An 18,693-nucleotide genomic window follows, 5' to 3' on the forward strand; every position below is an offset into this window, starting at 1 on the left:
GCTCAACTTACATTGTGACATCATAATGGAATCCTGAATACTATCATCTGCTTACCATACATTGTGACTTCATAACGGAATCCTGGATAGTATTATGTACTGACCATACATTGTGACATCACAATATAATGCTAGATACCATCAACTGAAGACCATACATTGTGACATCATAATGGAACCCTGGATAATATTATCTGCATACAATACATTGTGACATCATAATGGAATTCTGGATACTATTATCTGCAGACCATACATTGTGACATCATAATGGAATCCCGGAAACATTATGACATCATAATGTAATCCTAGATACTATCATCTGATTACTATACATTGTGATATCATAATGTAATCCTAGATACTATCACCTGCTGACATTGTGACATCATAATGGAACCCTGGATAATATTATCTGCATACAATACATTGTGACATCATAATGGAATTCTGGATACTATTATCTGCAGACCATACATTGTGACATCATAATGGAATCCCGGAAACATTATGACATCATAATGTAATTCTAGATACTATCATCTGATTACTATACATTGTAATATCATAATGTAATCCTAGATACTATCACCTGCGGACCATACATTGTGACATCATAATGGAATCCTGGATACTATCATCTGCTCAACTTACATTGTGAAATCATAATGGAATCCTGAATACTATCATCTGCTTACCATACATTGTGACATCATAACGGAATCCTGGATAGTATTATGTACTGACCATACATTGTGACATCACAATGGAATGCTAGATACCATCATCTGAAGACCATACATTGTGACATCATAATGGAACCCTGGATAATATTATCTGCTGACAATACATTGTGACATCATAATGGAATCCCGGAAACATTATGACATCATAATGTAATCCTAGATACTATCATCTGATTACTATACATTGTGATATCATAATGTAATCCTAGATACTATCATCTGCTGACCATACATTGTGACATCATAATGGAATCCTGAATACTATCATCTGCTTACCATACATTGTGACATCATAACGGAATCCTGGATAGTATTATCTACTGACCATACATTGTGACATCACAATGGAATCCTGGATACCATCATCTGCTGACCATACATTGTAACATCATAATGGAACCCTGGATACTATTATATGCTGACAATACATTGTGACATCATAATGGAATCCTGGATACTATTATCTGCTCACCTTACATTGTGACATCATAATGGAATCCTGGATACTATCAACTGCTGACCATACATTGTGACATCATAATGGAATCCTGAATACTATTATCTGCTGACCATCCATTGTGACATCATAATGGAACCCTGGATACTATCACCTGCTGACCATACATTGTGACATCAAAATGGAATCCTGGATACTATCATCTGCTCACTTTACATTGTGATATCATGATGCAATCCTGGATACTATCACCTGCAGAGCATACATTTTGACATCATAATGGAATCCTGAATACTATTATCTGCTGACTATCCATTGTGACATCATAATGGAACCCTGGATACTATCATCTTATTACTATACATTGTGACATCATAATGGAATCCTGGATACTTTTATATGCTGACAATACATTGTGACTTCATAATGTAATCCTGAATACTATTATCTGCTGACCATCCATTGTGACATCATAATGGAACCCTGGATAATATTATCTGCTGACAATACATTGTGACATCATAATGGAATTCTGGATACTATTATCTGCAGACCATACATTGTGACATCATAATGAAATCCCGGAAACATTATGACATCATAATGTAATCCTAGATACTATCATCTGATTACTATACATTGTGATATCATAATTTAATCCTAGATACTATCACCTGCTGACCATTACATTGTGACATCATAATGGAATCCTGAATACTATCACCTGCTGACCATATATTGTGACATCATAATGGAATCCTGAATACTATTATCTGCTGACCATCCATTGTGACATCCTAATGGAACCCTGGATACTATCATCTTATTACTATACATTGTGACATCATAATGGAATCCTGGATACTATTATATGCGGACCATACATTGTGACATCATAATGAAATCCTGGATACTATCATCTGCTCAACTTACATTGTGACATCATAATGGAATCCTGAATACTATCATCTGCTTACCATACATTGTGACATCATAACGGAATCCTGGATAGTATTATTCTTCTGACCATACATTGCGACATCACAATGGAATGCTAGATACCATCATCTGAAGACCATACATTGTGACATCATAATGGAATCCTGGATACTATTACCTGCGGACCATACATTGTGACATCATAATGGAATCCTGGATACTATCATCTGCTCAACTTACATTGTGACATCATAATGGAATCCTGAATACTATCATCTGCTTACCATACATTGTGACATCATAACGGAATCCTGGATAGTATTATGTACTGACCATACATTGTGACATCACAATGGAATGCTAGATACCATCATCTGAAGACCATACATTGTGACATCATAATGGAACCCTGGATAATATTATCTGCTGACAATACATTGTGACATCATAATGGAATTCTGGATACTATAATCTGCAGACCATACATTTTGACATCATAATGGAATCCCGGAAACATTATGACATCATAATGTAATCCTAGATACTATCATCTGCTGACCATACATTGTGACATCATAATGGAATCCTGAATACTATCATCTGCTTACCATACATTGTGACATCATAACGGAATCTTGGATAGTATTATCTACTGACCATACATTGTGACATCACAATGGAATCCTGGATACCATCATCCGCTGACCATACATTGTGACATCATAATGGAACCCTGGATACTATTATATGCTGACAATACATTGTGACATCATAATGGAATCCTGAATACTATTATCTGCTCACCTTACATTGTGACATCATAATGGAATCCTGGATACTATCAACTGCTGACCATACATTGTGACATCATAATGGAATCCTAAATACTATTATCTGCTGACCATCCATTGTGACATCATAATGGAACCCTGGATACTATTAAATGCTGACAATGCATTGTGACATCATAATGGAATCCTGGATACTATTATCTGATGAACATACATTGTGACATCATAATGGAATCCTGGATACTTTCACCTGCTGACCATACATTGTGACATCAAAATGGAATCCTGGATACTATCATCTGCTCACATTACATTGTGACATCATGATGCAATCCTGGATACTATCACCTGCAGAGCATACATTTTGACATCATAATGGAATCCTGAATACTATTATCTGCTGACTATCCATTGTGACATCATAATGGAACCCTGGATACTATCATCGTATTACTATACATTGTGACATCATAATGGAATCCTGGAAACTATTATCTGCTGACCATAAATTGTGACAGCACAATTAAACCCTGGATACTTTTATATGCTGACAATACATTGTGACTTCATAATGTAATCCTGAATACTATTATTTGCTGACCATCCATTGTGACATCATAATGGAACCCTGGATAATATTATCTGCTGACAATAAATTTGTGACATCATAATGGAATTCTGGATACTATTATCTGCAGACCATACATTGTGACATCATAATGGAATCCCGGAAACATTATGACATCATAATGGAATCCTAGATACTATCATCTGATTACTATACATTGTGATATCATAATTTAATCCTAGATACTATCACCTGCTGACCATTACATTGTGACATCATAATGGAATCCTGAATACTATCACCTGCTGACCATATATTGTGACATCATAATGGAATCCTGAATACTATTAAATGCTGACAATGCATTGTGACATCATAATGGAATCCTGGATACTATCATCTTGTTACTATACATTGTGACATCATAATGGAATCCTGGATAGTATTATCTGCTCACCTTACATTGTAACATCATAATGGAATCCTGGATACTATCACCTGCTGACCATATATTGTGACATCATAATGGAATCCTGAATACTATTATCTGCTGGCCATCCATTGTGACATCATAATGGAACCCTGGATACTATTAAATGCTGACAATACATTGTGACATCATAATGGAATCCTGGATACTATCATCTTGTTACTATACATTGTGACATCATAATGGTATCCTGGATACTATTATCTGCTCACCTTAGATTGTGACATCATAATGGAATCCTAGATACCATCACCTGCTGACCATACATTGTGACATCATAATGGAATCCTGGATACTATTATCTGCGGATCATACATTGTGACATCATAATGGAATCCTGAATACTATTATCTGCTGACCATACATTTGTGACATCATAATGGAATCCTGGATACCATCATCTGCTCACCTTACATTGTGACATCATAATGGAATCCTGGATACTATCACCTGCTGACCATACATTGTGACATCATAATGGAATCCTGGATACTATTATCTGCGGACCATACATTGTGACATCATAATGGAATCCTGGATACTATCATCTGCTCAACTTACATTGTGACATCATAATGGAATCCTGAATACTATCATCTGCTTACCATACATTGTGACGTCATAACGGAATCATGGATAGTATTATGTACTGACCATACATTGCGACATCACAATGGAATGCTAGATACCATCATCTGAAGACCATACATTGTGACATCATAATGAAATCCAGGATACTATTATCTGCGGACCATACATTGTGACATCATAATGGAATCCTGGATACTATCATCTGCTCAACTTACATTGTGACATCATAATGGATTCCTGAATACTATCATCTGCTTACCATACATTGTGACATCATAACGGAATCCTGGATAGTATTATGTACTGACCATACATTGTGACATCACAATGGAATGCTAGATACCATCAACTGAAGACCATACATTGTGACATCATAATGGAACCCTGGATAATATTATCTGCATACAATACATTGTGACATCATAATGGAATTCTGGATACTATTATCTGTAGACCATACATTGTGACATCATAATGGAATCCCGGAAACATTATGACATCATAATGGAATCCTAGATACTATCATCTGATTACTATACATTGTGATATCATAATGTAATCCTAGATACTATCACCTGCTGACCTTACATTGTGACATCATAATGGAATCCTGAATACTATCATCTGCTTACCATACATTGTGACATCATAACGGAATCCTGGATAGTATTATGTACTGACCATACATTGCGACATCACAATGGAATGCTAGATACCATCATCTGAAGACCATACATTGTGACATCATAATAGAATCCTGGATACTATTACCTGCGGACCATACATTGTGACATCATAATGGAATCCTGGATACTATCATCTGCTCAAATTACATTATGACATCATAATGGAATCCTGAATACTATCATCTGCTTACCATACATTGTGACATCATAACGGAATCCTGGATAGTTTTATGTACTGACCATACATTGTGACATCACAATGGAATGCTAGATACCATCATCTGAAGACTATACATTGTGACATCATAATGGAATCCTCAATACTATTTTCTGCTGACCATACATTGTGACATCATAATAGAACCCTGGATACCATCATCTGCTGAATATACATTGTGACATCATAATGGAATCAAGGATACTATCATCTTATTACTATACATTGTGACATCATAATGGAATCCTGGATAGTATTATCTGCTCACCTGACATTGTGACATCATAATGGAATCCTGGATACTATCACCTGCTGACCATATATTGTGACATCATAATGGAATCCTGAATACTATTATCTGCTGGCCAACCATTGTGACATCATAATGGAACCCTGGATACTATTAAATGCTGACAATACATTGTGACATCATAATGGAATCCTGGATACTATCATATTGTTACTATACATTGTGACATCATAATGGAATCCTGGATACTATTATCTGCTGACCATACATTGTGATATCATAATGGAATCCTGGATACTATTATCTGCGGACCATACATTGTGACATCATAATGGAATCCTGGATACTATCATCTGCTCAACTTACATTGTGACATCATAATGGAATACTGAATACTATCATCTGCTTACCATACATTGTGACATCATAATGGAACCCTGGATACCATTATGTACTGACCATACATTGCGACATCACAATGGAATGCTAGATACCATCATCTGAAGACCATACATTGTGACATCATAATGGAATCCTGGATACTATTATCTGCGGACCATACATTGTGACATAATAATGGAATCCTGGATACTATCATCTGCTCAACTTACATTGTGACATCATAATGGAATCCTGAATACTATCATCTGCTTACCATACATTGTGACATCATAACGGAATCCTGGATAGTATTATGTACTGACCCATACATTGTGACATCACAATGGAATGCTAGATACCATCATCTGCTGACAATACATTGTGACATCATAATGGAATTCTGGATACTATTATCTGCAGACCATACATTGTGACATCATAATGGAATCCTAGATACTATCATCTCATTACTATACATTGTGATATCATAATGGAATCCTGAATACTATCATCTGCTTACCATACATTGTGACATCATACCGGAATCCTGGATAGTATTATCTACTGACCATACATTGTAGCATCACAATGGAATCCTGGATACCATCATCTGCTGACCATACATTGTGACATCATAATGGAATCCTGGATACTATTATCTGCTGACCATAAATTGTGACATCATAATGGAACCCTGGATACTATTATATGCTGGCAATACATTGTGACATCATAATGGAACCCTGGATACTATTATCAGCTCACCTTACATTGTGACATCATAATGGAATCCTGGATACTATCACCTGCTGACCATAAATTGTGACATCATAATGGAATCCTGAATACTATTATCTGCAGACCATCCATTGTGACATCATAATCGAACCCTGGATACTATTAAATGCTGACAATACATTGTGACATCATAATGAAATCCTTGATACTATCATCTTATTACTATACATTGTGACATCATAATGGAACCCTGGATACTATTATATGCTGACAATACATTGTGACATCATAATGAAATTCTGGATACTATTATCTGCTCACCTTACATTGTGACATCATAAAGGAATCCTGGATACTATCAACTGCTGACCATACATTGTGACATCATAATGGAATCCTGAATACTATTATCTGCTGACCATCCATTGTGACATCATAATGGAACCCTGGATACTATTAAATGCTGACAATGCATTGTGACATCATAATGGAATCCTGGATACTATCACCTGCTGACCATATATTGTGACATCAAAATGGAATCCTGGATACTATTATCTGCTCACCTTACATTGTGACATCATGATGCAATCCTGGATACTATCACCTGCAGACCATACATTGTGACATCATAATGGAATCCTGAATACTATTTTCTGCTGACCATCCATTATGACATCATAATGGAACCCTGGATACTATTACATGCTGACAATACATTGTGACATCATAATGGAATCCTGGATACTATTATCTGCTGAACATACATTGTGACATCATAATGCAATCCTGGATACCATCACCTGCTGACCATACATTGTGACATCATAATAGAATCCTGGATACTATTATCTGCTGACCATACATTGTGACATCATAATGTAATCCTGGATACTATCATCTGTTTACTATACATCAGGGGTACTCAACTGGCGGACCGCGGTCCAAATACGGACAGCGGCCGCCAGTTGTCCGGACCCCGGCCATCCTTCAGAGCGCTCCTCCTCTCCTGCACACTGTACCGTGCAGGAGGAGGACCTTACCGGCGCACTTCCTCCTGTCCCACTCCCAGAGCGCTGAGCGCAGTGAGACATGTAGCGCTTCTCCTCTCCTGCACACTCTGGTACGTGCAGGAGGAGGAGCTTACCGGCGCACTTCCTCCTTCCCAGGGGCGCAGTGAGAGACGGCTCCCTCCACATGCAGGCACCAGCGATTTCATCCGGAACCTGCAGGTGGAGGGAGCTTTCTCCCTCAGTGCGCTCACAGGTCCCTCCTCCCCTGCAGCAGCGGCAGCACATAAGGGAGCTCCAAGCTCCAACGGACACTTACGTGCTGCTGGAGAGGGGAGGGACATCGCCACTGCCACCAATGAAATAAATGTCACATTTGGGAAGGAAGGGGGGTGTGGAGAGGGAGTGCTACTGAGAGGCGGGAACACGTCACTGACTGCAGGAAAGGACTCCAGTCAGTGTTGTGTTCCCATCTCTCCTGGACCATCTTCTTTAGGTAACCTGATTAAATAAAGTGATTAAGTCCCATCAAACCATGATAGTTTTGTTCCGCATCCAATTCCCATTATTGGGGCATTGGATGCGGACCCCTTAGTTTCAATGGAGCGGAAAAAGATGCAGACAGCACACAGTGTGCTGTCTGCATCTCTTGTGGCCCCATTGTAAGCTACGAGAAGATTCTGTGCAAACAAAGAGGATCCTACTTAATGTGGTATAATCTGTGGAAAGATTGGGACACGGCTAATTGATTAGGACCCTTCTTCTTTTTTTTTTTTTCTTTTTTCCCTGCAAGGTGGGGGGGTGGGCTGGTGGGGTGGGCTGGGGAAAATCCTATTAGTCTGGTCTCTTCTATATGTACTGTATCAGTGAAGAATGTGAAGTTATACTGGAGTACTGGAGTATCTCTAGGAATGCTGGAGGATGGGAGGATTTTCCGGCAATAAATAATGGTTAAAATCTTGATTTATTCATAATATTGAGCGGTACATGGGCGGGGGACCGGGGCTCGGGACCTTGGGGCGTCCGGGCATCGGGCGCGACCCGAGGTGCAGCTCTTCCTGTCAGACATGAGGTTCGACTGCGGGCAGAGACATGACACATGTGGTAGGCGTACTACTATGTGTTCCTTTAATGGGACAGAGTGGGTCTCTGGCTGTGTTTTTTGTCTATATCCTCCTCAATTGCCGGTGACTGCCGAGTAACACTCGACTCGAGTTATTTGGCATATGAGATTCCAACGTGAATATATGTGAGGTACGGCTAACTATGGCATTAATATTTAATTTAATCACATGGGGATGAGGCAGTAAAATATGCGAGTGGGTTTTCTACCACTGTGATAGAAGACTGCTGGACCCCCCCCTTCTGCTCTATGAAATGTTTGCGATTAAAGATCGCTGTAAGCCCGCCTCGTATGGAGCATGTGAGTATTAAGTGATTGGCCACATGAGTGTTAATCTTGCCGTTCGCGCTTACCCGTGTCTGGAGGAGGGCGTACGCGATACGCGCTCGCTGCTTGGCGGCCGTCTGGGCTACGGGCCTCTTATCCCTGTCCTTTATAGATGATAAAACGCTATATGAGATGCTTTGTCCATACGCTTTATTAAGCCCTGGATGTCGGGTAATTCCTGCTATCCTCTTCAGTAAGAGATCTCTACTTGATCTTTAAAATGTTCACATAACTATGGACACGTGTATGTAATCATTGTTAATCATGTTCACAAATCATAATTGACGGACTTATGGATTTTATAATATCACAAATGTAATATGGATATAAATTTTGTATTATAATTAAAAAAATATATAAAAAAAAAAAAAAAAGGGGTCCGCATCTAATCCTCCAATAATGGGAATTGGATGCGGAACAAAACTATCATATGTCTGTTCTGTGGCTTGGGTTGCCACCCGGCCAGTAGTTCACCAGCAAGGCTGGTATTTTAGTTCCCTTGCCGGTGCCAGAATTTTCCTGTAAGGACTGTTAAGGTACTTTCACACTTGCGGCAGGACGGATCCGACAGGCTGTTCACCCTGTCAGATCCCTCCTGCCGCTATTTCGCCGGACTGCCACTCCCCATTGACTATAGCGGGAGTGGAGCTACGGCGCAGCATTGCAGTGCACGGCGTGAGGCCGCCAGACGAAAAAGTCGGACATGTAGTACTTTTAGTCTGGCGGCCTCTCACCGTGCTGCGCCGTAGCTCTGCCCCATCCCCATTATAGTCGATGGGCACAGTGCAGCGGAACGGCGAAGTAGTGGCAAGATGGATCTGACAGGGAGAGAAGCCTGTCGGATCCGTTCTGCTGCAAGTGTTAAAGTACCCTTACTAATGAGCGCTTCCATCATGGAACGCCCATTAGTACAGCATTTACCTCCACCGCTACTTGTGCTAGTAAAAAAAAAATATATATTACGGTACCCCCACCTGCATTTGCTCACGCTGTGGAGAACACTCCCTGCTGACTAGAAGCTCAGGACAGGACCTACAAGACGTCATCACGTTGGAGCACCGGTCCTGAGCTTGCAGTAAGCAGCGATTGTTCACCGCAGCCAGGTAATGGGGGCATTACTCTTACTGGGGGCACTAATGGGGACATTATTCTTACTGGGGGCATTATTCTTACTGGGGCACTAATGTGGCCATTACTAATTCTGGGACTTACCCAGGGCACTCCACTATAACGGCAGAGCGCCCCACGCGCATGGATCACATGATCGCATGGCATCTTTACTATTGGCGTTCAGCTCGGACCTTCACCTGACTGCAGACCCAGGTATGTAGACCTTTAATAAAACTAGTTGAGTACCCCTGCTATACATTGTGACATCATAATGTAATCCTAGATACTATCAACTGCTGACCATACATTGTGACATCATAATGGAATCCTGAATACTATTATCTGCTGACCATACAATGTGACATCATAATGGAATGCTGGATACTATCATCTGCTCACCTTACACTGTGACATCATAATGGAATCCTGGATACTATCACCTGCTGACCATACATTGTGACATCATAATAGAATCCTGGATACTATTATCTGCGGACCATACATTGTGACATCATAATGGAATCCTGGAAACTATCATCTGCTTACCATACATCGTGACATCATAACGGAATCCTGGATAGTATTATCTACTGATCATACATTGTGACATCACAATGGAATCCTAGATACCATCATCTGCTGACCATACATTGTGACATCATAATGGAATCCTGGATACTATCATCTTATTACTATACATTGTGACATCATAATAGAATCCTGGATACCATTATCTGCTGACCATACATTGTAACATCATAATAGAATCCTGAATACTATTATCTGCTGAACATACATTGTGACATCAGAATGTATTCCTGAATACTATTATCTGCTGACTATCCATTGTGACATCATAATGGAACCCTGGATAGTATTAAATGCTGACTATACATTGTGACATCATAATGGAATCCTCGATACTATTATCTGCTAAACATACATTGTGACATCATAATGGAATCCTGGATACTATCACCTGCTGACCATACATTGTGACATCATAATAGAATCCTGGATACTATTATCTGCTGACCATACATTGTGACATCATAATGGAATCTTAGATACTATCATCTGCTCACCTTACATTGTGACATCATAATGGATTCCTGGATACTATCACCTGCTGACCATACATTGTGACATCATAATGGAATCCGGGATCCTATTATCTGCTGACCATACATTGTGACATCATAATGGAATCCTGGATACTATTATCTGCTGACCATACATTGTGACATCAGAATGGAATCCTGGATATTATTATCTTATTGCTATACATTGTGACATCATAATGGAATCCTGGATACTATCATCTGATTACTATACATTGTGACATCATAATGTAATCCTAGATACTATCACCTGCTGACCATACATTATAACGTCATAATGGAATCCTGAACACTATTATCTGCTTACCATACATTGTGACATCATAAGGGAATCCTGGATAGTATTATCTACTGACCATACATTGTGACATCATAATGGAATCCTGGATACTATTAACTGGTGACCATACATTGTGACATCATAATGGAACCCTGGATACTATCACCTGCTGATCATACATTGTGACATCATAATGGAATCCTGAATACTTCTATCTGCTGACCATCCATTGTGACATCATAATAGAACCCTGGATACTATTATATGCTGACAATACATTGTGACATCACAATGGAATCCTGGATACCATCATCTGCTGACTGTACATTGTGACATCATGATGGAATCCTGGATACTATCATCTTATTACTATACATTGTGACATCATAATGGAATCCTGGATACTATTATCTGGTGACCATACATTGTGACATCATAATGGAACCCTGGATACTATTATCTGCTGACCATCCATTGTGACATCATAATAGAACCCTGGATACTATTATATGCTGACAATACATTGTGACATCATAATGGAATCCTAGATACTATCACCTGCTGACCATACATTGTGACATCATAATAGAACCCTGGATACTATTATATGCTGACAATACATTGTGACATCATAATGGAATCCTAGATACTATCACCTACTGACAATACATTGTGACATCATAATAGAAACCTGGATACTATTATCTGCTGACCATACATTGTGATATCATAATGGAATTCTGTATGCTATTACCTGCTGACCATACATTGTGACATCATAATAGAACCCTGGATACTATTATCTGCTGACAATACATTGTGACATCATAATGGAAACCTCAATACTATTTTCTGCTGACCATACATTGTGACATCATAATAGAACCCTGGACACCATCATCTGCTGACCATACATTGTGACATCATAATGGAATCAAGGATACTATCATCTTATTACTATACATTGTGACATCATAATGGAATCCTGGATAGTATTATCTGCTCACCTTACATTGTGACATCATAATGGAATCCTGGATACTATCACCTGCTGACCATATATTGTGACATCATAATGGAATCCTGAATACAATTATCTGCTGGCCATCCATTGTGACATCATAATGGAACCCTGGATACTATTAAATGCTGACAATACATTGTGACATCATAATGGAATCCTGGATACTATCATCTTGTTACTATACATTGTGACATCATAATGGAATCCTGGATACTATTATCTGCTGACCATACATTGTGACATCATAATGGAATCCTGAATACTATTATCTGCTGACCATACATTGTGACATCATAATGGAATCCTGGATACTATCACCTGCTGACCATACATTGTGACATCATAATGGAATCCTGGATACTATTATCTGCGGACCATACATTGTGACATCATAATGGAATCCTGGATACTATCATCTGCTCAACTTACATTGTGACATCATAATGGAATCCTGAATACTATCATCTGCATACCATACATTGTGACATCATAACGGAATCCTGGATAGTATTATGTACTCACCATATGGAATGCTAGATACCATCATCTGAAGACCATACATTGTGACATCATAATGGAATCCTGGATACTATCATCTTATTACTATACATTGTGACATCATAATGGAATCCTGGATACTATTATCTGCTGACCATAAATTGTGACATCATAATGAAACCCTGGATACTATTATATGCTGACAATCCGTTGTGACTTCATAATGTAATCCTGAATACTATTATCTGCTGACCATCCATTGTGACATCATAATGGAACCCTGGATAATATTATTTGCTGACAATACATTGTGACATCATAATGGAATTCTGGATACTATTATCTGCAGACCATACATTGTGACATCATAATGGAATCCTGGAAACATTATGACATCATAATGGAATCCTAGATACTATCATCTGATTACTATACATTGTGATATCATAATTTAATCCTAGATACTATCACCTGCTGACCATTACATTGTGACATCATAATGGAATCCTGAATACTATTATCTGCTGGCCATCCATTGTGACATCATAATGGAACCCTGGATACTATTAAATGCTGACAATACATTGTGACATCATAATGGTATCCTGGATACTATCATCTTGTTACTATACATTGTGACATCATAATGGAATCCTGGATACTATTATCTGCTCACCTTACATTGTGACATCATAATGGAATCCTGGATACTATCACCTGCTGACCATACATTGTGACATCATAATGGAATCCTGGATACTATTATCTGCGGATCATACATTGTGACATCATAATGGAATCCTGAATACTATTATCTGCTGACCATACATTTGTGACATCATAATGGAATCCTGGATACTATCATCTGCTCACCTTACATTGTGACATCATAATGGAATCCTGGATACTATCACCTGCTGACTATACATTGTGACATCATAATGGAATCCTGGATACTATTATCTGCGGACCATACATTGTGACATCATAATGGAATCCTGGATACTATCATCTGCTCAACTTACATTGTGACATCATAATGGAATCCTGAATAATATCATCTGCTTACCATACATTGTGACGTCATAAAGGAATCCTGGATAGTATTATGTACTGACCATACATTGCGACATCACAATAGAATGCTAGAAACCATCATCTGAAGACCATACATTGTGACATCATAATGGAATCCGGGATACTATTATCTGCGGACCATACATTGTGACATCATAATGAAATCCTGGATACTATCATCTGCTCAACTTACATTGTGACATCATAATGGAACCCTGAATACTATCATCTGCTTACCATACATTGTGACATCATAACGGAATCCTGGATAGTATTATGTACTGACCATACATTGTGACATCACAATGGAATGCTAGATACCATCAACTGAAGACCATACATTGTGACATCATAATGGAACCCTGGATAATATTATCTGTATACAATACATTGTGACATCATAATGGAATCCTGGATACTATCATCTTGTTACTATACATTGTGACATCATAGTGGAATCCTGGATACTATTATCTGCTGACCATACATTGCGACATCATAATAGAATCCTGAATACTATTATCTGCTGACCAAACATTGTGACATAATAATGGAATCCTGGATACTATCACGTGCTGACCATACATTGTGACATCATAATGGAATCCTGGATACTATTATCTGCAGACCATACATTGTGACATCATAATGGAATCCTGGATACTATCATCTGCTCAACTTACATTGAGACATCATAATGGAATCCTGAATACTATAATCTGCTTACCATACATTGTGACATCATAACGGAATCCTGGATAGTATTATGTACTGACCATATATTGCGACATCACAATGGAATGCTAGATACCGTCATCTGAAGACCATACATTGTGACATCATAATGGAATCCTGGATACTATTATCTGCGGACCATACATTGTGACATCATAATGGAATCCTGGATACTATTATCTGCTCAACTTACATTGTGACATCATATTGGAATCCTGAATACTATCATCTGCTTACCATACATTGTGACATCATAACGGAATCCTGGATAGTATTATGTACTGACCCATACATTGTGACATCACAATGGAATGCTAGATACCATCATCTGAAGACTATACATTGTGACATCATAATGGAACCCTGGATAATATTATCTGCTGACAATACATTGTGACATCATAATGGAATTCTGGATACTATTATCTGCAGACCATACATTGTGACATCATAATAGAATCCCGGAAACATTATGACATCATAATGTAATCCTAGATACTATCATGTGATTACTATACATTGTGATATCATAATGTAATCCTAGATACTATCACCTGCTGACCATACATTGTGACATCATAATAGAATCCAGAATACTATCATCTGCTTACCATACATTGTGACATCATAACGGAATCCTGGATAGTATTATCTACTGACCATACATTGTGACATCACAATGGAATCCTGGATACTATCATCTGCTGACCATACATTGTGACATCATAATGGAATCCTGGATACTATTATCTGCTGACCATACATTGTGACATCATAATGGAATCAAGGATACTATCATCTTATTACTATACATTGTGACATCATAATGGAATCCTGGATAGTATTATCTGCTCACCTTACATTGTGACATCATAATGGAATCCTGGATACTATCACCTGCTGACCATATATTGTGACATCATAATGGAATCCTGAATACTATTATCTGCTGGCCATCCATTGTGACATCATAATGGAACCCTGGATACTATTAAATGCTGACAATACATTGTGACATCATAATGGAATCCTGGATACTATCATCTTGTTACTATACATTGTGACATCATAATGGAATCCTGGATACTATTATCTGCTGACCATACATTGTGACATCATAATGGAATCCTGAATACTATTATCTGCTGACCATACATTGTGACATCATAATGGAATCCTGGATACTATCACCTGCTGACCATACATTGTGACATCATAATGGAATCCTGGATACTATTATCTGCGGACCATACATTGTGACATCATAATGGAATCCTGGATACTATCATCTGCTCAACTTACATTGTGACATCATAATGGAATCCTGAATACTATCATCTGCATACCATACATTGTGACATCATAACGGAATCCTGGATAGTATTATGTACTTACCATATGGAATGCTAGATACCATCATCTGAAGACCATACATTGTGACATCATAATGGAATCCTGGATACTATCATCTTATTACTATACATTGTGACATCATAATGGAATCCTGAATACTATTATCTGCTGACCATAAATTGTGACATCATAATGAAACCCTGGATACTATTATATGCTGACAATACATTGTGACTTCATAATGTAATCCTGAATACTATTATCTGCTGACCATCCATTGTGACATCATAATGGAACCCTGGATAATATTATCTGCTGACAATACATTGTGACATCATAATGGAATTCTGGATACTATTATCTGCAGACCATACATTGTGACATCATAATGGAATCCCGGAAACATTATGACATCATAATGTAATCCTAGATACTATCAACTGATTACTATACATTGTGATATCATAATTTAATCCTAGATACTATCACCTGCTGACCATTACATTGTGACATCATAATGGAATCCTGAATACTATTATCTGCTGGCCATCCATTGTGACATCATAATGGAACCCTGGATACTATTAAATGCTGACAATACATTGTGACATCATAATGGTATCCTGGATACTATCATCTTGTTACTATACATTGTGACATCATAATGGAATCCTGGATACTATTATCTGCTCACCTTACATTGTGACATCATAATGGAATCCTGGATACTATCACCTGCTGACCATACATTGTGACATCATAATGGAATCCTGGATACTATTATCTGCGGATCATACATTGTGACATCATAATGGAATCCTGAATACTATTATCTGCTGACCATACATTTGTGACATCATAATGGAATCCTGGATACTATCATCTGCTCACCTTACATTGTGACATCATAATGGAATCCTGGATACTATCACCTGCTGACTATACATTGTGACATCATAATGGAATCCTGGATACTATTATCTGCGGACCATACATTGTGACATCATAATGGAATCCTGGATACTATCATCTGCTCAACTTACATTGTGACATCATAATGGAATCCTGAATAATATCATCTGCTTACCATACATTGTGACGTCATAAAGGAATCCTGGATAGTATTATGTACTGACCATACATTGCGACATCACAATAGAATGCTAGAAACCATCATCTGAAGACCATACATTGTGACATCATAATGGAATCCGGGATACTATTATCTGCGGACCATACATTGTGACATCATAATGAAATCCTGGATACTATCATCTGCTCAACTTACATTGTGACATCATAATGGAACCCTGAATACTATCATCTGCTTACCATACATTGTGACATCATAACGGAATCCTGGATAGTATTATGTACTGACCATACATTGTGACATCACAATGGAATGCTAGATACCATCAACTGAAGACCATACATTGTGACATCATAATGGAACCCTGGATAATATTATCTGTATACAATACATTGTGACATCATAATGGAATCCTGGATACTATCATCTTGTTACTATACATTGTGACATCATAGTGGAATCCTGGATACTATTATCTGCTGACCATACATTGCGACATCATAATAGAATCCTGAATACTATTATCTGCTGACCAAACATTGTGACATAATAATGGAATCCTGGATACTATCACGTGCTGACCATACATTGTGACATCATAATGGAATCCTGGATACTATTATCTGCAGACCATACATTGTGACATCATAATGGAATCCTGGATACTATCATCTGCTCAACTTACATTGAGACATCATAATGGAATCCTGAATACTATAATCTGCTTACCATACATTGTGACATCATAACGGAATCCTGGATAGTATTATGTACTGACCATATATTGCGACATCACAATGGAATGCTAGATACCATCATCTGAAGACCATACATTGTGACATCATAATGGAATCCTGGATACTATTATCTGCTCAACTTACATTGTGACATCATAATGGAATCCTGAATACTATCATCTGCTTACCATACATTGTGACATCATAACGGAATCCTGGATAGTATTATGTACTGACCCATACATTGTGACATCACAATGGAATGCTAGATACCATCATCTGAAGACTATACATTGTGACATCATAATGGAACCCTGGATAATATTATCTGCTGACAATACATTGTGACAT

This window comes from Bufo bufo, chromosome 1, assembly GCF_905171765.1.
Source record: "Bufo bufo chromosome 1, aBufBuf1.1, whole genome shotgun sequence".
NCBI classification, from domain to species: domain Eukaryota; kingdom Metazoa; phylum Chordata; class Amphibia; order Anura; family Bufonidae; genus Bufo; species Bufo bufo.